The 23421-nt window shown below is 57.3% G+C and overlaps 1 protein-coding gene across 14 annotated transcripts in view; it reads left to right on the forward strand.

Moving 5' to 3' along the window:
- Positions 1-23421, forward strand: part of CDH23 (cadherin related 23) — a 381002-nt gene that overhangs the window by 72605 nt on the left and 284976 nt on the right. The gene's annotated exons all lie outside the window — the stretch shown is intronic.

Here is a 23421-nt window from a genome sequence, read left to right on the forward strand (position 1 = left end):
GTTCACTCACTGATAGACACTTGGGCTGCTTCCAGTTTGGACTTTCCAGATAATCTGCTGTGAACACTGTGCACCTTGAATACTTTTGTTGCTCCAGAGAATATAGCTCAGGCTGGGATGCCTGCGTGTGTGTGTGTGTGTGTGTGTGTGTGTGTGTGTGTGTGTGTCTAACTTTTCTAGAACTGCTAACTTATTTTCCGAAGTGGTTGTACCATTTCACGTTCCGCCGGCAGGGTCTAGAACCCAGCGCTCCACTCACCACTGCTTGGGAAGTCTTAAAAAACAGTGAAATATGCCTACCAGGAAATGGCCCCTTTAAAATGCCCACTTTTAAGTGCACAGTTTGGTGGCGTGACGCACAGTGGCCATGCCGTGCCATCCTCATGGCTCCTGGTTTCCAGACCATTTCCATCATTCCAAACCCCAACTAGAGCCACCTGACAGTCAGTCCCAGCCTCCTGTCCCCTGCCCTGGGCAGCCCTGTTGTGGGAGATATTTTTAATTTCCAGCATTATAACAGATGCGTGGCGGTAGCTCCTTGTGGTTTGATTTGCATTTCCCTAATGCCTAATGCTGTTGAGCAGCTTTTCACAGACAAATTTATTTGCCAGCATCTATCTGCTTTGGTGAGTGGCTATTCAAATCTCGGACCTTTTTTTTTTTGAATGGGTGATTCATTTCATCACGGAGCTCGGAGAGTTCTTTACTCACAGATAAAGGACTCATAGACTTGAGTGAAAGCAGGTCTGTGGTTTGCAAATATCTCCTCCCACCGGTGGCTGGTCCTTTCACTCTGTGAGCAACATCCTGAGCGGCAGAGGTGGTGTGGACGGTGTGGCCGTGTTTCCCGACGGGCAGTTGTGCCCTCGCCCGCCAGCTCTGGACCTCAGCCCTGCCTGACCTGGCTCCCTTGGCATCCGGGGTCCCCCTGGCCCCACCACACCACTGACATGGTGCCCACAGGGCCGGCCGGGGGCTCTCCTCTCTCCAGGTCCCGGGAGCACACTGCACACAGGATCTCGCAGCTCCTGCCCTGCTGACCTTCACGCCTGGACGAGGCTCCTCAGGCCCCGGCTGCGCCTCTCCAGCCCCAGGAGACATCCGCCCCCTCTCGGCCCCCTGAGCAGTGGGGCTTCCCGGGCACGTGCCCCCGCCCTCTGCATGCTTTGCAGGGCATCTCCCCTCCACTGGCCGGTGCCCACCCAAGCCCTTGATACCTAGACCACAGGCCCTGCCCAGCCACCCCCGGGGCCCACATCCTTTCCCCTCCCTTCTCCTTCATCCATATCAAGCGGCCTCCTCAGGAAGCCCTCTTGGATTTCCTCCCCCAGGTCTGATTTCTGCCCTCGGCCTGTGACATGGCCTGCGCCTCCCGCGCGTCCCCGAGGTGATGCTTCTCTTTATTTCCTTCCATGAGCAGTCATTGCTTTGAGGGTCCACGTGACTCCCCGTTCCTGGCTTTGACCCCCCCACCCCCACCCTGTGCACAGCTCCACCTGGAGTGCCCTCCGCAAAGGCTGAGGTGGCGGGTGGGTAAATTCCAGGATGGACCCTGGGCAAGTCCTGCCCTTGTCCACCCTGGGGTCTGTTCTTGGCCAGCTGCAGGCCTGCTCTGCCTGCCAGGAGTGACTCCCTGGGCCCTTCCCAGGCCCTGGGTCGTCTGGCTGCCCTCTAGGCCCAGCCCACGAGCGTCCCTGGCTGGACACTGGAGGCGGGGGAAGGCAGAGCCTGGACATTCCTGAGGCTGCTCTGTCCTTGGATGGTGGTTCTGGTGCTCTTCTTTGGCTCCTGTTAACATCCAGTCATTCCGTGTCCCTTCAGGGTCACCAGTGGTGACAGTTTCCCCCTGCCCTAAGTCTCTGGGTGCCACCCCCCGGCGTGGGTCCCAGCATCCTCTCGGGCTGACTCCTGGCTCCCAGCTCCCAGGGCTGTGCTACAGTGTGGCGTCCTCCTGCTGGACCTTCCCGGACGCGGACTGCCGGGGACTCCAGGGCAGGTCCCTAGTGAGTGCCGACCGTGGCCAGGATCATTTGTCCTTGATGGGGAAGGCTCACTCTGCCCTCACCCATGGCCTTGAAGGTCCTGCCAGGCCCTCCATGGCCGAGCGGGGACCGGGTCCTTGAACTGGGGACACCAAGAGAGGTCCGTGGTGGTGGCGCGGGGCAGGCCGGGCAGCTGGGCAGTGCCAAGGACTCCCCGTGCCCGGTGGTGGCCCTTTATCTATCGAGCCTGCTGAGTGGTAAAAGCGAGAGTGGCCCCAGGTGGCAGGATAATAGCGTCTTTAATTGTGCTCAGAATGAGATTAACTTCTTATCTGACAGTTTGACATCTTTATTGTTATTAATGCCCGAATAATGCGTTGTTATTTTTATAAACTCGGTGGTGGCAAACATTTCCCCTTTATTTGGATTAAAAATAGAGGTATCTGTTACTTCCCCTCATTACCCCAGGGCTGGGACCCAGGGTCCCTGGCTGGGATCAGCGAATGGAGTGGAGGGAAGCCACATCCGCCGGTCACCTCCCAAGTGGCCCAAGGGGACAGGGACCCGAGGTGGTCACGTGGCAACAGCATAGTCCAGGCCTGGGCTGAGCCGCTGGCTCCAGGCCTGCAGTCACCAGTTGGGAAGACGGGGCACACCAGGGTGTCCCTGGCCACAGAGGCCTGTTCCTGAATGAAGAGTCTGGAAAGGGCCCTGGGCAGCTTCTGAGCAGGGCCTCACTCGGTGGCCCCAGAGGGAAGCGCAGGGTCCCGTAGTGTCCCAAGGTGGAGAGGGAGGATGTAGAAGTGGTCAACAGGCCACACAGGGGATGCAGCACCCTGGTTATCCCTGTGTTTCTTTGTGTTGGTCGACGCCCTACTATGTGCAGATTTGGAACCGCCACTCAGTGTGCTGTGATGTGCTGCCGCCAGGTCTCCTCTTGGTGTTGGGGCAGAGAAGAGGGTCGGTACAGAGGGCAGGAAATATGACTCCAGAGTCACCACCTGCCTGGGTCCAAATCCTGGTACCCGGATGTCGCAGGACTACTCACCCGAGTTTTCTGAGCCTCAGTTTTCCTTATCTGTGAAATGGAATTTAAGAAGTATGCATTTCCAGATTCTTGGGAGTATGAATCTGTGTGAAATCACGCCCGGGACACCAAAGTCACCGCCTCAGTGACAGTTATTACAGATGCAGCCTCCGCGGCTCTCTGTGGTCACTAGGGAAGCCCAGGGCCACTCGGTGTGAGGTGGGGCCCTGCAGAATGACGGCTGGGGGTCAGGTGAACAGGGGAGGGCGTGCTCTCTCCCCTGTGACCTGCTGCCACCGGCTGGGTCCCCTGGCACCTCCACTTACCCCGTCATGAGCCGGGCTGACAGGGTCGACGCTGCCTGTGCCTTGGGAGCCGGTGCCGACGTCTTTATCAAAGCCAATATTAATTCTTGCTAATTAGGAGCTGCCGCTAATGAGCGTCACAGCTAATTTAGCTCATCTATAACCAGGAGCCGCACCACTCTCAGGCCAGGCTCCAGAGTCCAGGCTGCTGGCACCTGCCGCGTGCCCACCCGCCTGGCTCAGGCTGGGGACACCAGCTGCCAGGCAGCCTGCGACTGCCTGCTGCCTGGGCTGGCCTGCCCTGCAGGGGTCCAGCCACCTCTGCCCTGGGGAGTCCTCCAGGGAGGGCTTGCTGTCCCGAGAGCAGACCTGGAACAGGGGCTCGGCCTGGGGGCTTCCTTCTGGTTGGGACCGTGTTCCTGCTGAGGCTCGGGCCTCTGCTGCCTCCTCCAGGAAGCCTTCGGGGGCCACCTCAGCCCCAGCCGCCTTTCTCCCCTTGGAGAGTTGAGATCTAACCGCTGAACAAGGCCTGTCTGGGGCTATGTGACCTTCTCCCAGGAGAGAGGGGTCAGAAGGTGGCCCTGGATCATGGCAGTGAGGGTCAATTAGGCCTGTGCCTCAGTTTCCTCTTGTGAAAAAAATAACCTCTTTTTAGGGGCGTGGGCACCAGGGATTGAACTCAGGGGCCCTTGACCACTGAGCCACATCCCCAGCCCTGTTCTGTATTTTATTTAGAGACAGGGTCTCACTGAGTTGGTTAGCGCCTCGCTTATGCTGAGGCTGGTTTTGAACTCCTGCCTCAGCCTCCCGAGCAGCGGGGATTACAGGTGTGCGGCATGGCGCCCGGCTAAAAAATAACCTCTTATGAAGGGGGGACGAGCATGGGCACCAGCCACAGCCCCGCTGTTCGCTTGCCCGCTGTGGTTCAGGGGTCTGTGGGCCGCTGTCCGGCACCTTCTGCTACACGCCCATCTTCCTGAGAGAACTTGGATGTCCTTGTGTCCCTACGTCCAGTACAGGACTTTGTTCAGAGTGGGCAGTGGGGTGAGGCCTGGCTAGCAGTGCCAGTCATTGTCGCATAAGTGACAGCTGGATTCCTACCTCTGCTCCCTGCACCTTGGCTTCCCTGTCTGTCAAGTGGGGCCCCTGCGTGGTCATGTCCCAGGCCTCTCCCAGCACTTCCACCCCAGGGTCCTAGGGGATGCTGGCTGATATTTGGTGAATGGATGGCCTCTGGCCTTCCTAGGGTGACCAGGTGGTGACTTAGTTTCTCCCAGGCCCTTTGGGGCATCCTCCGGCTCTCAGGTGGGACATGATCAGAGCTGTGCCCCCAGGGGGCATGGTCCCTTTGCCTGGGCCGGGTATTTCCTCTCCTGGTGACCCCAGTGCAGAGAGGCCATCACGGGGCTTAGCTCTCGCGCTCCAGGGGCATCCCCAGGAGCACCCTCCTAGCGCCTGCGCACGGCCTGGGCGCCTGTTTGAGGGTGGCGGTGGGCAGTGGGGGGCAGGGAGCCACGTGGCCGAGCAGGTGGCCTCTCTGGCCACTTGCGGGAGTCCTGCCAGTCCTGCTGCTTCTCTCTGCCTTGGCTCTTGGCTCCCGCGCGGGGAGGGCCCCGGAGGACGGGTGAGGACATCTTTCTTGCACTTATCACCTCGGGGAAAAGCGACCTTCAGGCCGAGCCAAGTTTGGGGGCAGTGCCTTCAGGCGTGACAGATTTGACTATAAATCTTTGGTATTAATGCCCGGTTCCCAAGGTCTGTCATTCTGTATGCCCGTGTGACAAGCGAAAACACTGCATGGCCCATCCGTCACCTGCGGGCCCCCGTCCCCACCCCTGCTGGATTTGCCTGGGAGGGTGGCGGGTGGGGTGGGGGCATGAAGGAGACAGCAGGCACCGCGGGCCAGCGCAGCCGGGGTGAAGGACTGCGGCAGGCCTGGGTGGGGGCTTGGGCTTGGGACAGAGGCTGCAATGGGAGGGAATAGACCTTGGCTCTGTGCTGGGGTCCGAAGCCTGGCGGTGGCTTGAGGGGGGGAATCAGCTTTCAAGTGGGAGCCTGGGGTTGGCTGTGCTTATTGCCAACCTGCTGTGTGGCCTGGGCAGGGTGGCTAGCGCCTCTCCGGGCCTTAGTTTCCATTCTTTGAAATTAGACCTTTTTTTTTTTTGCCACCAGGGATTGAATCCAGGAGCGTTTAATCCCTGAACCACATCCCCAGCCCTTTTTATTTTTTATTTAGAGGCAGGGTCTTGCTAAGTTGCTTAGGGCCTTGCTAGGTGGCCTTGAACTGGCAATCCTCCTGCCTCAGCCTCCTGAGTTGCTGGAATTGCAGGTGTGCACCATCATATCTGGCTGAAATGAGAACTTTCTAGATGACCTTGAAGGCCCTTCATCCCTCTGGTGTCCATTCTGAGCTCCTCCCTCCCTAGTGGCTTTCAGACCTTGCTGACAGAAGCTGAGCATGACACACAGACACACGGCACACAGTGGGGAGGGATGTGCAACCAGCACTTTCCTTTTGGTCACATGAACCACGTGGGTTGCCAGAGATGGTGGCCAGGTCTTTATTACGGGGTGCACACACCATGCACATGTGCACATACACACACACACACACACACACACACACACACACACACATGCACGTGGAACTTGTGTCTCTGCTCTTTGCTTATTTTGAACCCAGAAAAATCAAGTGGGTGATCTGTGAGGATCTGAGACTTGTGTCTGGAAGGGGATTTGGGTATCTCTGGTCCTGTCACTGCACTAAGGAATCCAGGGCCCAGAGAGGGAAGGGATGTGCTCAGGGTCACACAGCAGGTGACTGGATAGGAAGCCAAGAAAGGGGGAAATGGAGCCCCACTCTGATGTGCTCCTTAGGGTTCTCTGCAAAGAGTTGGAGCTGGAAGGGACCCTCCAGGTACAAATGGAAATCCTCTGACTTGGCTGGGGGGACAGCAGATGGGAACAGCAGGAGGCTTGGAGGGGGCTTGTCTGCTCGGCCTTGTCCCTTTTGCTTTTTTTGAAACGTCTTATTTTTATTTTATTTTTCATGTGGAATATATCACGAAGACAGAAGGGCATTCAGGACCCTGCCAGGGCTCCAGGCTGCCCCTCCCTTGCCCACTGACAGCTCCCCTGGACGCCCTGTCCCCGGCCTCTCCGGACTCCTGTAGTGTGAGGACATCCTCAGAGAGGACCGTGGGGGACGCCTGGGCAGACAGCACTGGGAACACTGGGACTGCTGTGTTCTTGACCTTGAGTGAGGTCCCGCAGGGAGCCGTCCTCAGCGTCTGCTCCCTGACCTCCGGCAGGGCCGACCCACCTGCTCTCGGCCCTGTCCCCCAGGGCTCCCCTCCTGCCTCTGACGTTCTTCCTGGCCTTCACTATGGGCTTTTCTCAGGCCTCCATCTTCAGCCACCTTCCCTGCATCTTCCACAGCTTCTCCCCGACCTCGCCTCTTCCACGGTCTCCTCCTCCCTGTTGGAGATCCCCAACGAGCCCCACCCCCAGCGTCCCCTTTCCCAGAGCTCCACCTGTGGATGTCCCCGCGTCTGGGAGGCCTGGCCAGTCCTCGGGCACTGCAAACCCAGGCCCAAACCAGAGTCTGTGTCTTCCCTGACGTTCTGGGTGGCACATGGCTAGGCAGCACAGACACCCACCCGGGAGAGAGCCCTCTGCCCCGAGGGTACTGAATGAATGGAGGGGAAGCTCTCCTCGGGGTTCTTACCTGAGACAGGTCTGCGGCTGGCAGCCTCGGGAGCCAGGGGACGGGAAGGAGGACACGTGTTTTAGGGCACAGAAGCTCTCACGAGGCCCCAGGGAAGAGAACAGGGCTGGAGGGAGTGTCCGGTAGCACCTCTTCTTGGTGTTGAAGTCAGATAAACCAGGGTCACTAGGGTCCCCAGCGCCCTGAACCAGGCCCTGAGCTGACACTCAGCAGTTTGGTCTGTGCCAGCCTCTGCCTGGACAGGGGGCCAGGGAGGGACGCTTTTAAAACCGGGAGCTGGGCAGTTGCTGGAGGGACAAAGGACTTCTGAGGTCAGCTTCTCCTCTGCAGTTCTGCCACGGGCCACGCCTCGGGCCAGGGGCTTCGCTCATTCTCCGACTCTGAGCTGAGCCTTGGGAGGCGGCCACGTAGGACCTGTGAGCCAGTGTTGAGCTTGGCACCGCCTGGATCCCCTTGCCCACGAGGGGTGAACGCGTCCCTGCCAGCCGAGGTCAGCTCGTGCTGTGTGGTGTCTGGAGGGCTTGGGTTCCCTTCCTGCAGAAGAGTGGAGCCCTCTTCTGGCCCCCCCTCCATGAGGGGTCCACGTCCAGACTGTCCCCATTCTGTGTGTTCCCCACACCTGTGGCCTCCTCTCAGTAGCCTTCCCAGCATGAGGGCCACTGCCACAGCCCTCCTCGTCCTCCCCCAGGTAAGCGCTCTCCCTCCCCCTCCCTTCTCCCCCTCCCTCCCCCCTTCTTTCTCCTGTGTTTTTCTCTCTCTCCAGCATTGAGCCCCCACAGTGGGGACCCCCCACGAAGGACCTGGACCCCAGGTCCCTTGCAGGTCTACCCTCCCCACCTGCCTGGACCCCTTCCCCAGACAGACTGCCCTCTCCTCTCGGTGACAGGACTACTTTAAAGCTGATGACAAAAATTGCCATCTACTCAGGAAGCCTCCTGTCCCCTAGGCCTTGGCACACAGCAGTGGCCAGGATGCACACCCCACAGGCGAGGAAGAGTCACCTCCTCCACCCCGCGGGGCACTGCAGGGGTGTCTCCTGTGCTCAGGGCCCCAAAAGGATTGTGCTGCAAGCCAGGTTCCGAGGCCTGGGGTCCTGGCGATGCTGCCGGCTGTCGTTGATTCTGGGTCTCGCCTCCAAGAAGACCTGGGCTTAGCAGGAAGAGCCCCCCACACCTAGAGACGCGGGAGGGTAAAGCGCCACGTGTGTCTGGAGGCAGAGGGACTTAGGTGGCACCAGGTGCCTGCGTTGGGCAGATTACAACACGGGGTCTTTGCATTTGGCCCTAAGTTTTCTGAAGTTAAATCCAAAAGGGAGCCACGCTGCCCAGCTCCCAGCAATGGGGGTGGGGGTCGCCCAGTCATCCCCGGGGGCAGTTCTTGTCCCTGGAAGTACATCTCGGGCAGGAATCGATCATGTGGTCTTAGCACAAAGGACATCGAGCTGACCGCCTCTTCAACTGCAGTTTTGCGGAGGATGTGGACACGCTGTTCCGAGGTCCCTCCAGCTGCTGAATGTGGATGGGTGCAGGGGCCTGGCCTTAAAGACCCCTCGGCCACTGCTCAGAGCCCACAGGGCTTTGCTTTCTGAGGAGCTCCCTCCATGCAGGGGAGGCTCAGGACGTGGGGCGCCACGCTGGCAGGTCATGCCCTGCCCTGTCACCAGGATCACGCTCAGTCTCTGTGGGCGACGGGGGACATGCGCACTCGCCTTCCCAGCCGGGACCTGGCTGTGGGCTGCTCAGACCCTCTGCAGGGGCGGTTTGAGCTCCCTGGGGAGCGTGTCGGGGGCACCAGGGCATTAGCGTGGGGTGTGCCCGGCACGGCCACTCTTTGCCAGTCCTCCCTGGTGTTTCAGGACGTTGGCATTGGCTCTTCCTGTGTGTCCCCGCTGGTTTTCAGCCCTGCCCAGTCCCGCTCCCCAACCCGCCAGTCTCCCTGCTCTGTTCCCAGCATCCCTCAGGGACCAGCAGGGGCCTGCCCCCCCCCTCCACTCTGGCACCTTCTCCCCAGCGCTGGCTCCATGGGGAGTTGTCCCGGGAATGCCGCAGTGGGAGAGGGAGTATCCCCAGGGTTCCACTCGGGACCTTCCCTGGGCCTGGGACCTGCTGGCTCAGCCCCTCCTGGGGACTAGCCCATGAGACGCTCACGGGTCCTGTGCCAGGCCATTCCACAGTGAGGACACCGAGGTGCAGAGCTTCAGTCCACCTCGAGGACCGGATCACTTGGTCGACATACGCACACCTGTTGTGTTTCCACGCTCGCTTCCTGAGCACGCACATGCACACGCGTGTACACACATGCACACGCGTGCCCTCTCACGCATGCTCTGACGTCCTCCCTGTCTGGATGCTCCTGTGCAGTCCCAGTCCTGGAGTCCTCTGCTGTCCCACACCTCCTGTGGCCGCCGGGTCCCAGGGCCTGGTCCTGGAGGTGAGGGCCAGGGCCAAGCACCACAGGGCCATTACTCACAGGTGGAGGAAGGGGAACAGTCGGGTCGCTCTTAAACATCTCCCCACGTCGTCCTCATTAATAACTGTGATGCCAGCATCACTCGTTCTTAAATAGCCTCATTCATCAACAAGCAATTTGCCGTGGCGAGGTGGCAGGGACGCAGATAAGCAGACGGGGCCGAGGTGCTGGCAAGACACCTGCCAAGTACCTTCCTCTGTCCTCTTCCATCTCCCCGGGGAGCGGAGAGAGGAGGCAGTGAGCAGGAGGCCTGGAGAGGCTCACCATCCCAGCCTCGGACGGGCAGGACTTGGCCAGGGTGGGGGCGGCGAGGCGCTCTGGGCTGGGGCTGGTGGGGTGTCCACAGCAGCCCCTCTGCCAGCTCCTTGGTGAAGGTCAGCAGAATGCAGGCAGGGAGGCCAGGGGCAGAGCTGGGCCCTGCTCGGCTGGTTGACTTTGGGGACGACTTTGGGCCACCCAGTGTGTCACCCTGGACGTTAGCAGTGACGTCGGCTTCTCTGTCTTGATTCTGGCCTTCGGAGGCCTGGGTCTCGGGTCTTTCCTGCCGCTGGAGGCTTCCCGTCTCTGGGCTGTCAGGTCGGGGGTTCCCTTCTCTTCTCCCTCAGGGGCCGTGACTCCATTAGGACCAGGCCTTGACCTTCTCACAGGCATGGGTCGACTTCCGGGCTGCAACATCAGGGCTTCCTTTTCTTTTACACAAAAAATCACGCATACTCCAGAGAGTGAGCTGCCGAGAGTGTCCTTGGGTGGCAGTGGCGGGAGTGAGCTGCTGTGCTGCGTGAGTGACAGCATCAGGGACCTGGCTCTGCCCCTTTCAAGTCCCTCCTGTGGTGACCTTTTGTCCTCAGGCTGTCACCTCTGGCAGGAGCAAGGAGGAGGAGCCCAAAGCTTTTCCTCGGGAAGACACCCCCTTGCTCCACAGCCCCCCCCCCTCCGTGTCTTCTCATTGGCTGGCAACGGCCAAGCCCAGCAGGATGCTTGCCTGCTTTGGCCACATGAGAACTCAGCTCTGAGGCCGGGAGCTGTACCCCCTGGCTGGGGCCTGGGGTCCTGCACTGACTGTCTGAACAGTGGGGTTGGACAGGCAGCTCAGCAGGTGGGCCCAGGGTGGCCCGGGTGCTGGGCAGACATGGTCCTCGGATGCCCTGACTGCATGGCAGTGTCCCACCTGGGGCTTCTCACCCTGGGATACACGGACCCAGAGGGCACCCAAGAAGCCACAGACAAGCTGACCTCCCTCCCTGGAGGCCCAACTGTATTGGATAATGGGATGGAGGAAACGATTATATTGAAGCCAATCCTGACTGTGTGGTGGAGTAGAAGGAAGGGTTGGCCTAGGTTTTCAGACAGGCCACTGGACGCTCAGCTCCTTCCAGACCCGAGCCTCGCCTGTCCTGCTGTGAAGACGCTCAGGGAGAATTTATTGAATAAGCGAATGAAGATGCAAATGAATAAAATATTAAACACAAGACTGTGAATTAACTTCATCTTTGGGGTCTGCTTCCTTAGTCCCTCCATTTCCAGAGATACAAATCCCCTTCTCTGTCTCTAGGGATATTTTGGTGCAAATCACTGAAATTGATGGATTATTTGGTAGAGACACTTCAGAGAGGGCTGAGGAGAGAGGAGAGAGGTGTGGCAATCCAGGAAGGCTTCCTGGAGGAAGTGGGCCTTCAGCTGGGGGGCTGGGGATGGGGGAGGGGTCAGCTGCCCCTGCCAGTCCAGAGCAGAGGCAGAGGATTGTGACTGGAGAGATGGCAGGAGCCCAGCTGTAGGTAATGTGGCTTTCCCTGTCTCCCCAAGTTTTCCTGCATGACACCTCACACCAGGCCTCCAACAGGATAGGACAGATGGGCCCTGTTTCATATGCAGAAGGAACTCAGGACAAAGTCACGGTCCCACAGTCGTCGGCTGGGGTGCAGCTGGACTTGAACCTGGCATGCCAACGCCAGCCCTCCCTCCGTTGCCTGGGGCCAGGTTCTCTAGAAACAGAGCCTGGGGTGGGGTCTGTGTGCAGGAGGGGCTGGGCAGCGAGGGGTGCAGCCGGGTGCTGAGGGATAGTCTGAGGGGGTCCACATGGAGGCGAGGGCCAGGCCGTTGTAGCCTCCCTTCAACCCCGCAGTGGACACAGGCCGCCTCTGGGGAGGCACAGCCTTGGGCAAGGCCTGGGCTCTGGGTCCTCTTGTTGGCATAAGCAACCCCCACCCAGACCTCCCCAGGGTGGACCTAGGACAGCTGCCCCCACGGGACAGTCCTCTCCCCTCCCCACGCTCCAGCCTCCCGCCGATCCTCCAAGCCCAAGTTCATCCCCATGTCATTTCCGGTATCTGCCGGAGATCTAAGCCAAGTGCAGGACAGGGGACTTCCACTTGTAATTTTAAAAAGGAATAAAGTGGACATAAATATGTGTACGTGTGGGTGCACAGCTTAGGCCTGTCTCTGGGGACGCTCAAGAAGCTGCCCACAGTGGCTCTTGCAAGGGAAGACTGGGGTGGGGGTTGCACCTTTGGAACTTTGAATGATGTAAATTAATATTTAATAAAATTAAAATAAACCTGATAATTATTAGAAACACAAAGAAGTTTGAAAAGAAGACGTCATCTCTTTGGGTGGGGTGGGGTCTCTCGCTCCCCACCTCTGCCATGACTGATTCCTGGTGGGATTGTTCAGTTAGAGCTCACCTGCCGGCCCCCAGGCCCCACCCTGGTGACACCTGAGAGGTCCTGTCCTCATCCTGACTGTGCCTAAGCCAGCCCTCTCCTCCTTGTGTTTATTAATGTTCTCTGGGATCACTTGCGCACCCCGCCCCAGGCCTTGCAGAACACATCCTCCAGGAGCCAGTGTGAGGAGCGTCCTTGGTCACATGTATAATGCAGGGGCATCTACATTCCCCAGGCCATTGTACCTGCCCCTCTCTGCACCTTTCTGGGGACCTATGACTGTCCACTGGTGGCCAACTCCATGAAATCCATGCCCTGCAGGGAGCCCAGCTCTAGGCTAGGATCAGACCCCCAGGGGAGTGGAGAGATGGACCACAGACGGTCACCCCTGAGACAGGGAACTTGGGGGCAGGGGACGGAAGGCTTCCCCCACCCCACCCTCAGGAGATGCCCTGCTGACATTCGGAGGGACAAGTCACTTACTAGAAGAAAGGAGGTGCAGGGCATCCCAGGGACTTCTGCATAGAGGATGCCGTGAGTTTGGCTGCTGTTCTCAGAGAAAAATCTGGGGACCCTTCCACCCAGGAGCCAGGCTGCTTGCCAGTGCTCAGCGACCGGGGTCTTCAGGGTTTGGCAGCAGAGCTCCCTAGCGCTGCCCTGACCACCTTTCTCCTTTTCTATCAAAACATGCATTTACAGTTTTTGTTGGTTGGCAACCATGTTCCTGAACCCAGAAGAGTGCCCACTCTGGACGGGAGGCAAGAGCCCTGCACCATCCTGTCTGACACTTCAGTGAATCAAAGTCCTCACCAAACTTTCTTTCTTTCTTTCTTTCTTTCTTTCTTTCTTTCTTTCTTTCTTTCTTTCTTTCTTTCTTTCTTTCTTTCTTTCTTTCTTTCTTTCTCTTTCTTTCTTCTCTTTCTCTCTTTCTCTCTTTCTCTCTTTCTCTTTCTCTCTTTCTTTCTTTCTTTCTTTCTTCCAGGGATGCTTAACCTCTGAGCCTCACCCTCAGCCCTTTTAATATTTTATTTAGAGACAGGGTTTCACTAAATTGCTTAGGGTCTTACTAAGTTTTTGAGGCTGGCTTTGAACTCGTGCTCCTCCTGCCTCAGCCTCCTGAGCAGCTGGGACGGACGACAGGGACGCCTGCCTGACCTCCAGCAACATGGAGCTTGTGACTTGAGACTTGTTAAATAACCAGAACATGTCTTTCTTTCCTTCTTGTTCTTGAAAGATATTTTTGCTAGGTATAGAATTCCAGTGTGGCATTTACTTTTCTCTCGCTACATTGAAGATATGAGTTTGTTGACTCTGGGATCAGTAGTTGTTATTGAGAAATTAGCTTCTGGTTTTGATGCTTCTGGTTTCAATGCTGATTCCTTGAAACTAGTCTGTTTTTCTTCTTTGGTTGCTTTTAGATATTCTATTTTTCTCTGTCGTTCTGCAGTTTTGCCAAGATCTGCCTAGGTATGAATTTCTCTTGAGTTTTGTTGGGCTTCCTGAATCTGTGGAGTTTCCGATCAGTTTTGGAACATTTGCAGCCACTATCACTTCAAATGTTGCTTCTGCCCCATTATTTGCTTCTTGAATCTCAGTTGAATGGGAGATAGACCTTTCGATCTCATCCTTATCAACCTCTCCATTATATTTTCCATCTTTGACCCACTGAGCTCTGTTCTAGAAAATTTCTTCAATTTTGTATTCTAGTTTACTAATTCTCTTTATAGCCATGTCTACTCCCCTGAAAGACCAACACATTTAAAACTCTGATTATTGCATTTTGATTTCTAGGAGCTCCACTTAATCCCTTTAGAAAATTTCCCTGGCTGAGCATGGTGGCTCATGCCTGTAATCCCAGCAGTATGGGAGGCTGAGGCAGGAGGATCACGAGTTCAAAGCCAGCCTCAGCAAAAGTGAGGCACTAAGCAACTCAGTGAGACCCTGTCTCTAAATAAAATACAAAATAGGGCTGGGGAGGTGGCTCAGTGGTTAAGTCGCCATGAGTTCAGTCCCCAGTAACAACAACAAAGAAAAAAACCCCTTATTTTCACTTATGTTTACAAGACTCTCTTTTAGGATTTGTTGAGATCTAGTAAACATATTTTCTACTCCATACCTGGTAATTCCAGCACCTGAAGCATTTGAGGATCGCTTAGCGTATTTTTCTTCAAAATTTCACCCATGGTATTTTGTTTTGTGTGTGTTTGTGTGTGTGTGTGTGTGTATGTGTGTGTGAGAGAGAGAGAGAGAGAGAGAGAGATTGAGAGATTTGACTACTCCTTTGGTGGGTGGGGAGAGGGATTCTTTGAATCCTGGACTAAAAGTGAGCTCCTCAGGGAGGATTGTGTTTGTGTTAAGCACTTAAGTTCCCAGCTCCTGCGGAGCCACTGTAAGTTGAATTCTTCACTCCAGGATCTCTGGCACCCAGACCAGGAGAACCCAGGTGCAAATGCCCAGGGACCCTGAGGTCCTTTACAGCCTCTCTCCATTCAGACAATGGCAGCGAGGTCATTTCTTTCTCTCTCAGACTCCCGTTTGTTTGCCTAGGGGTGTGCATTTATTTTGAGCTCGTGGTTCCTTGGGGGCCTTGCTGGACAGGGGCTCTTTCTGGTGCACTTCCTACCCAGGGGGCAGAGAGCAGGCCCAGGGCCTTCTCTCCTCTTTTCCGAGCCCTGAGGCTGCAAAAATGAAAAGCCAGGCTCCCCGGGTTCAGCCAGCGGCCGCCCTCCTGGGTTCCCGTCACTTGGTCTCTGCCTGCGGTTCCTCCCCTTTCTTGTCCACCCGTTTAGCTCTTCAATACATTTGAAACCGTACTTGAGCTCAAAGGCTCGTTCCTGGGTTTTGGCGGAAGCTCTGGCTGTTCAGTGGTGGCCTGTGGGGGGGGGGGACGGCTCTTGCTGTGGCATCGGGACTGTTGCTGACCCCACTGCCTGGCCTTGAGCCTGCCACCTACTGAGGCCACAAGATGGACCCTCCAGAAAGGTAACTGAGGAGCAGGGGACTGCAGGGCGTGAGGGCGGCCCTCACCCTGTCACGGAGGCCCCAAGAGGCCGCGGGGCTTCCCAGAGCTGACTGACAGTTGCCCGCTCAGCCGGGGCGACAAGGACGAGGCTCGCAGGGCAGCCAGGGCCTGGCTCAGGACGAGCAACCACGGCGCCTCTGTAAATCACCGCGGAACGACACCTCCATCCAGCGTTCACTGCGCATGTCTGTAGTCGGCCCCTGACAGCCAGCTCGGAGAGACCCCGCGTCCCCGTTTACAGGTGGGAAGCTGTTGTGGTTGAGGGGAGGTGTCCCCCAAAGCTCCCGGGTGAGACCATGCAAAAAGGTTCACGGAAGAAATGATCGGGCTCCAAGAGCCTGAACCCAATCGGCAAATGGATCACCTGATGGGATTAATTGAGGGGTGGCCGAGGGCAGGTGGGGTGTGGCTGGAGGAGGTGGGCACTGGGGGCGTGGCTTTGGGGATATGTCTGTATCCGGCAGGTGGAGACCTCTCTCTGCTTCCTGATCACCAGGTCAGCTGCTTCCCTCTGCCACAGTCTTCTGCCATGTTGTTCTGTCTCACCTGGAGACCTGAGGGACAAAGCTGGCTATCTATGGATTGGGACCTCTGAAACTGTGAGCCCTCAAATAAACTTTTCCTCCTCTACAATTGTTCTGGTTGGGTCCTTTAGTCACAGCAGCAAAAAAGCTAAAACAAACTGAGGCATGTAGTAGCAAGGTAATTTGCCCAAGATTACTCACCACCACAGTTTGTTTTGTGTTGCTATAACAGAATACCCGAGACCAGGTACTTTATAAAGAGAAGAAATTTATTTCTCCCAGTTCTGGAGGCTGGGGAGTGCAAGATCAAGGGGCTGCCTCTGGCAGGGACCTTCTTGCTGTGTCCCAACATGGTCAGGGCAGCACATAGCCAGAGAACAGAGAGTGCCCAGTGCTTCCTGCACGTGCCCAATGGGTGGGAGGAGATCGTCGCTGGCTTCCTGCAGTGCCCTCTGAGCCTGCTCTTGTGAGGACATGGGGCACTGGCCACCCTGTCCCGGACCCTACTTGCTGTGAAGGACAGAGGGACCCACAGGAGGATGAGGGACACTTCTCCCACCCTCCTTTCTAGGTCTCTCAGGACACCATCAGATTTCAGGAAAAGACCTAACAGGAAAGATGGACCCAGAGGGCAAAGAGCATCCTGTGCCGAGAGCCCTGCCCCCTGCGTCTTGGAGCAAATTCCCTTCATGAAACCCTTGGGGTCGCATGTTGGGGGGGGGCATCTGTGGGCAGTTCCCTGGCTCAGGACAGGCAAAGGGACTCTCTGAGTCTACCCACAGCCCTTCACCTGTGCCTGCCTCCACGTCCCAGGGCCACCGTTTCTCTGACATGGGACCTGAGAGCTTCCAGCTCTGTGTGGAACGGCAAGGATGAGACAAATTCCAAAGGGAGAGGATTCCAGAAGATTTCCTCTGCCTAATTAAAAACTAAACACCCATGTCAGGTGCTATGTGGCGCACGCCTGTCATCCCAGTAGCTCGGGAGGCTGAGGCAGGAGGATCGCGAGTTCAAAGCCAGCCTCAGAAATTTAGGGAGGCCCTAAGCAACTCAGCGAGACCCTGTCTCTAAATAAAATATTTTTAAAAGGGATGTGACTCAATGGTCGAGTGCCCCTGGGTTCAATCCCCAGTACCAAAAAAAAAAAATTTAAAGACCTCAAAACTGTGCAGTCAAAGGACAGCCATCCCAGTGAGCCAGACACCAGGCACGCGGGACTCAGAGTGCTGCTGCTTGCCTTCTTTTCTCTGCCCTTCAGAGAAGAACAGCATCTCCTTGTTGGGTGTGCCCAGTGGGGACTGGGGATAGAGGCCTTGATGTGGCTTTTAGCTGGACGAGGACCACGCTCTGCTCACCCTGGGACTCCATTGCCCTGGGCCTGCTCGGTGATCCATCCGTCATTCAATGGCTCTTTGACTGGTGGACACTGTCCCAGGGTCTGTCTGAGGCCGGCATCTTTCCAGGCTGTGATAGGGACCAGAGTCACCCTAACCGCCCTCAGAGTGCTCGGAGTCAGGTGGGAGACGCAGAGCAGGGGACCAGCGGCTAGCTGGGGCTCAGTGTGGCAGCTGGTTGAAGTCCACTGTGTGGGTCTGGGAGCCTCTTTAAATTGTTGCAGATTTACGAAGAGCCCCTCTGGCGTTTCCCGGCTTGAGCCTGGCCACAGCGTCCCAGGCAGGAGCAGGGCCGGTGAGGTGGGCACCTTGCCCAGACAGGCCTGAGGAGGAGCGGGGCTGCCCTGCGCCAGTCCATGGTTTCTTCATCTGCGGAGAAGGGCGTGTGGCTGCCCGACAGTCCGCTGCATCGGGGCCTGGGGACGACCTGGAATCAGTAGCCAGGAGAGTGTTTTCCAGGTCTTGGGTGTGGGCACAGATCCCCCCACCCACCTCCAGGCTAAGGAGACCCGGGTCTTGGGGACAGGAACTGATGGCCCAGCAGGGAGACGCTGGAGTCACCCAAGAGCACCCTCCGGCTTTGCGCCCCTGCGTCCCTGTGTCCCTGGTGCCTGAGTTTCTGCTCTGCACCTCGGAGGTGCTTCTTTCTTCCTTTGTTCACCTGCTCGTCCATTTATCCACCCACCCACCCCAGAAAAGAGATGCCCGGGTAAGAATAGCCAGGCCAGCTCAAGGCTTCCCACTGACCGCTTCCTCATCCACTGGTGTCCTTTGAGATGCTCTTGGAAGAAAGGATTAAAAAAAAAACAGGGATTGAACCCAGGGGTGCTTAACCTCTGAGCCCCCTCCCCAGCCCTTTTTATATTTTATTTAGAGACAGGGTCTTGCTGAGTTGCTTAGGGCCTCGCTAAGTCAAGGCTGGCTTTGAAATTATGATCCTCCTGCCTCAGCCTCCCGAGCTGCTGGGATGACAGGCCTGCACCATGGTGCCCGGCAAAAGGATTTCTTGACCTAATAAATCCGGGCCGAGCCGAATCCCCCACCCACCATGCAGCTGCCACCCCAGCGGCCTTGAGGCTCTGACGGGTGCTACGGCTCCTCTCCCGACACACGCAGCCTTCCCTGCGCTGTTTCAGGAGTACCCGTTGGCCTCCCAGGGAATTAATGATTCGTGAAATACACTTTGGGAAGCATTCCTTTAAGCACGAAATCTTTTTTTAATTATAATGACTCGCATGGAATATTCATGAGATCCGTTATGTATGTACCTGCCTTCCTGCACAGGGGTGACTCATCGCTCAGCCCCTTCTCGGCACATCATTGAACACGTCACCCGAGAGGCCTTGGACGAAGATGCATTGTTGCTGACTGGAGAAGGGTCGGGAACAGGCACTTCTCAGGGAAGTTTTGACCTTTCCCATTGGCGGGCAGCGGGAGCGGCCTTTGTGTCTTCCTGCTCTTGTCCCCTACCTGCTCAGGGTCATAGGGATCCAAACAACAGAGGACCCACCTCATTATCATCGTCCACAAAGTGAAAGTGAATAGGCTCCCGAGGCCCGGCCACGCCCCTTTTTTTCCATATTGGGTTTGAGACTTATTGCACAGATTTTTTTGCCAAGAGTTTTAGCTACTCAAAGTCCTTTGGGGACAATTTCCCAGGCTTAGTCTATCTTCCAGATACTTGAAAGTGTGAGATGTGACCCTTTGATACGTGGAGTGACACAAACCTCCAACAGAAGGAAAGGGCTTCTGTCAATCACTGGGGCTGGTACTGGATAAGAACATGGCCGTGAGGATCAGAGGGTCCTGGCTGACCCTTGAATCCTGATTCCACCTCTGCCTGGTGTGTGATATGGGGCTAATTGCCAAACCTCTCCGAGACCCATGCTTCTCACTTGAGTGTAGGAATACATCCTTGCATGTTTAAGGTGAATAGTAAATAACTTATTCACACAAAATACATAATAGAGTGTCTGCCACGTAGTAGATGCTCAGTAAATGGTGGCAAATCCAGAACTAAGGTAAGACAAGCAAGAGGCCCAGGGCGCAGAAGTTCAGGAGAGGCCCTCAGACTTGTGCAAGCACAGGGGCAGCACCGAGACGGAGGGCACTTTAAGCTGTGTCCTGGGTGCCTCTCGTGGCTCACACTTGGCTCCACCCTGGCCAGCAGGTTGTTCCTGACCTGCGGTTGTTCCTGGAGACCGAGCGCCTGGTCTGATTGGCTGAGGCAGTCAGGCCTGCCCCGTCAGGACAGGCCCTCTGCTCAGACCTGCCTGGACCCTCACTTCCCTGTCGAAACTTTCAAAAACACAAACACTGGCAAGAGCGGCATTTGCATAAATCTCATTAGAAAAAGTGCAAGTTTCATAAATCTTGTGATAAATTAGTGCGATATCGTTCTCAACGTGATGTATTAATTTTAGGGCAGAATGAATGGTGCTGTGATCACTGGGTAATTATGAGTCTCCTCCAAGAGGGAGTGATTTCTGGAGGGCTTTTCAGGCCCCCCGCGTGGGGGAGCGTCGGAGGGAAGGTGTCTTTCTCACCTGTTCCCCGGTCACACCTTCCTTCCGTAGTCTCTCTTCCTGCCGCTCAGAGGCGAGGAGAAGCTGCCTGGGGATCTGGCTAAGGGGTGGGTGGTGGAGACACAGGTGCCCGGCCATTCTGAAGTCAGACCGTAGGGCCCCAATTGCCTAGCACCAAGTTAACTTTGAGAAGAATTTTAAACAGCTGGGACCTGGGCCCAGTGAGTCTCCACCGACTGCAGGGTGGGGGACCGGCAGCCTTAGCGTCCCCGGGGAGCTTGTTAGGCCGCAGCCAGCAGCTGCAGGGGGCTTGCGAATCTGTGCTATAAATGCTGTCTCCTGGTGACGCTGATGGGCACTGGGGTCTGAGAACCACGACTCCAGCTGGGTGGCTCTTAACTTGGCCGCGTGTTGGAATCCCCTGGAAAGTTCTAACAAAATGCCGAGTCCAGACCGCCCCTAGAACATGAATTCCTACGGACCCTACAGTCGTTGGGGCCTGGGCGTCCTTACTGTCAGAAGTTCCCACGCCATGCTAACATGACATCAGGTCAAGAGTCCCTGCTTCAGAGCCACCACGGACCGTTTTTATTTTGGGGTTTTTGAACATTGCAACGACAATAGAAAAATACACAATATGTTTTGCATTGCCCGTGCCTCGGCCTAAGCTGATCATGCTGGAGCACCCCTGTGTAGCATGGGACCCACACGTTTGAGGGGTGGAGGCTCCTGGGAAGCTGGCTTCCCTGTTGGCCAAGGGAAAGGGTCACCCAAGGTGCTGGCTTCCAGCCCTGCCTAACTAGGAGAAGCCCCTGGGGACTGAGCACTCTCCAGAGCCCCAGCAGGACCCCAGGCCCATGAGTCACACCTTGGGGTGTGGGCGCAGGCACGGACATCGTCTCAGAGTTCCAGTGATCCCAACACACCAGCCTATGTGGGGACCGCGGACTGATAGGCCTTCCCACGCCCCAGTTCCTCAGATTGAGTCCTGTAGATCAAAGGGACCCTGGAAATCACCCCGACCCCGGGCCCACCTGGGCAGCACAGTGGACTCCCTCAGCTGGCTCTGGGCTAGAATCTGGGTGCTCGAGCCCCTCCCACAGGCTCCTGTGCACTCGGTCTGGGGTACAGTAGCGCCTCTGGGATTTCAGAAGTGCTCCAGGTGACTCTCAGGTGCAGCCGGGGCTGGTCCCCCAGGCTGACGTCCCTGCTTGGTGGCACCTGGAGGGAGGCCTGGGGAAGGGCAGACACCTGGAGGTGGTGGCCTCTTAGCAGAGGTGACCTGCAGCCAGGCACTGCCCTCCCCTCCCTTGGTCACATTCAGGGGACCGCAGTGATGGGTTCCGAGGGAAGGGCCTGGCTCTTGAGTCACGAGTCTTGAGTCTCGGGAACATGATTGGTGACTGGCCTTGTGGCTCAGGGCAGGAGGGCAGCCCGGCCCCGCTGAGCAGGAAGGAGCCGGCAGGTGCCTGTCGTGTGTGGATTATCTCCTGCCAGCCTTTCAGGCCTGCAGTGCTCTGTTTATTTTAATGATAATGTCAAGTTCAATTTGCCGTCATTTTTCCACATTTCCTTTTGTGGAGTTAATTGAACAGTTCAATGAATTGAAAAGTTTCAGGAGAGGGGAAAACGCCCGGCCCCCCATTATCACTGTGATTAAACCTGGGCACGAAGGCTCCACTCTCTGGGCCCTGAGAAAGGACTGCAGCCCCCCGTGGGCCTGGGCGTGCAGCAAGGACTCGGGAAGGTCACGAAGAACGTTCTGGAGCCCTCCTTCCCGGCTACCTCAGGATAACAGGCTGCTATTTCTGGACAGAGGAAAATGTCCCATCCCCCATGAGCACTGGCCGAAGCCCTGTCCCACCTCAGCTGGGTCCCCACGGTGCAGCCTGATTGGGGACCCCAGAAGCGGCCGGGTTGGCTGTGCCCTTCCCGCCTCTGGCGCCCACTGCCTGCCTTGCGCGTGGTGTGGGGTCTGCAGAGCTGGAGCAAGTGTGACCTTGGGGTGGTGTGAAGGACCATCACACCAGGAGCTGGGGGTGGGAGGGGCAGCTCCACCCCTGCCAGCTGTTTGGCTGGGTGACCATGAACTCACCACTGAGCCACCCAACCCTGCCTTCTCCTTTGTCTCAGGGCCACGGATGGATCGCTCAGTGGGTGACTGACCCAGGGCCACACAGCAAGCCGTGACGGGGTGTGAGCCATGTCAGTGCCGGGTCGGGCTGACTCTCTCCATCCTAACCAAGGGAATCCTCTGAGTCCTCTATGCCCTTTGACGGAGGCCAAGGGCCTCTGTCTGTTGATCGTCATATCCCAGTGCCTCGAGCAGGGCTGAGGACAGCAGGTGCTCAGCAGTGTGTGCTGAGTCAACGGATGAAAGGCTCTAACAGAAGGGGGGCTGAACAAGCCCAGCTTTGCCACGTGCCAGCTGTGTGACTTAGGGCCAAGAACTCGACCTCTCTGACCGCAGGGTCATGGGGTCTTAGAGCCCGTGGTGCCTGCAGCCAGGCCCGCAGCCCTCGGCAATGATGCCTCTTTCCTGCTGTGGAGCCCAGAAGCAGGAGAGCTCTGGGTTTCTAAGAGTCGGGACCAAATCCCTTGCATATTTATATTCGATGCCTGATTTTCCCTCTTGGGCATATTAATTTAAAACGTGTGCTGTGTCTCACTTTCCACTCCTCCCAACCACTAGAGCCTCTGAGCTCAGACGGTCCTGCTCTGTTCAATGTCTCCTTCCCTGATTAGCCCAGGAGAGCGGCAGCCACCTGTCGGACCCCCAGACAGGGAGGGCCACGCTCCTGGCAGGGGATAAGTGGGCTGAGGCAATCCAGGGTGACACAGGGGAGGCCCCCTCCACCGTGCCTCCCTCCAGGGTGTCCACCTTCAGGCCAGGCTCCAGAGTGACCTGGAGGCCCCGTAGGGTTGGTCACTGTGAGGTGAGAAGAAGCCTGTGTTCTGCCGCTGGGTTTCAGGCTTGGATAAAAAGCTTTGTGAGAAAAGCCATGAGACTGGGGGGGGTGACAGACCTGGGTTTGAATCCTGGCTCTGCCAGCTCATGGCTGTGTGACCTCGGGTAGATCCCTTGACCTCTCTGAGCCTGTTCCCTCACCTGGGTATCAGGCAGCTAGCCCTGCTGTGGACGGTCATTGTGAATGACAGAGGGACAGCCTGGGAACCTGGAGTGGTGCCCAGCGCAGGGTGTGCTTCCTGAGCGCTGCGTTCCTTCCCCAGGCGGTGCCCGCCACCTGCTGCAGTGGGGCTGCAGCAGAGAGCATGTGTGAAGAGGGCCTGCGGGTTCCTGAGACAGACTGTCCCCTGTACCTGGGGCTGGGGGCGAGGTGTGCGTGGGGGTGGCTGCCCCAGGGAGAGGCCGGGTGGTTGGAGGCCTAGGACAGAAAGACTAGCCAGAGGAGCCTGACCAGGGCAGGAGAGCCCAGGGAACCAAGACAAATGAGACCATCCCCAGGAGTCAGGCTCTTAACCAGCCTGTCTGATCCCAGAGGAGAGACAAATGAGGCTGCAGACCCCAAGGCCAGCCGGCTCTGGGGCGTCCCGGGAGCGGGGGAGGGCAGCGCCCTGGCTCTGGCAGAGACCAAGGCCAGGGAGGACGAGGACGGGCTTCCCTCCGAGGGGACAGGGGCTTGCAACAGGCCTGATGGCCACGGGATGAGGGTGGGAGTGGGGTAGGCCTCAGAAAACCCTGATCACAACTCACGGCCTTGGGATGGGGGGTCAGGGCTGCCACCTGTGTCTCCTCGGCTCAGCCCTGGCCAGATGGCCCTCTGG

The sequence above is a fragment of the Spermophilus citellus genome, assembly GCF_964194105.1.
Source record: "Spermophilus citellus genome assembly, chromosome: 15".
Taxonomy (NCBI): Eukaryota; Metazoa; Chordata; class Mammalia; order Rodentia; family Sciuridae; genus Spermophilus; species Spermophilus citellus.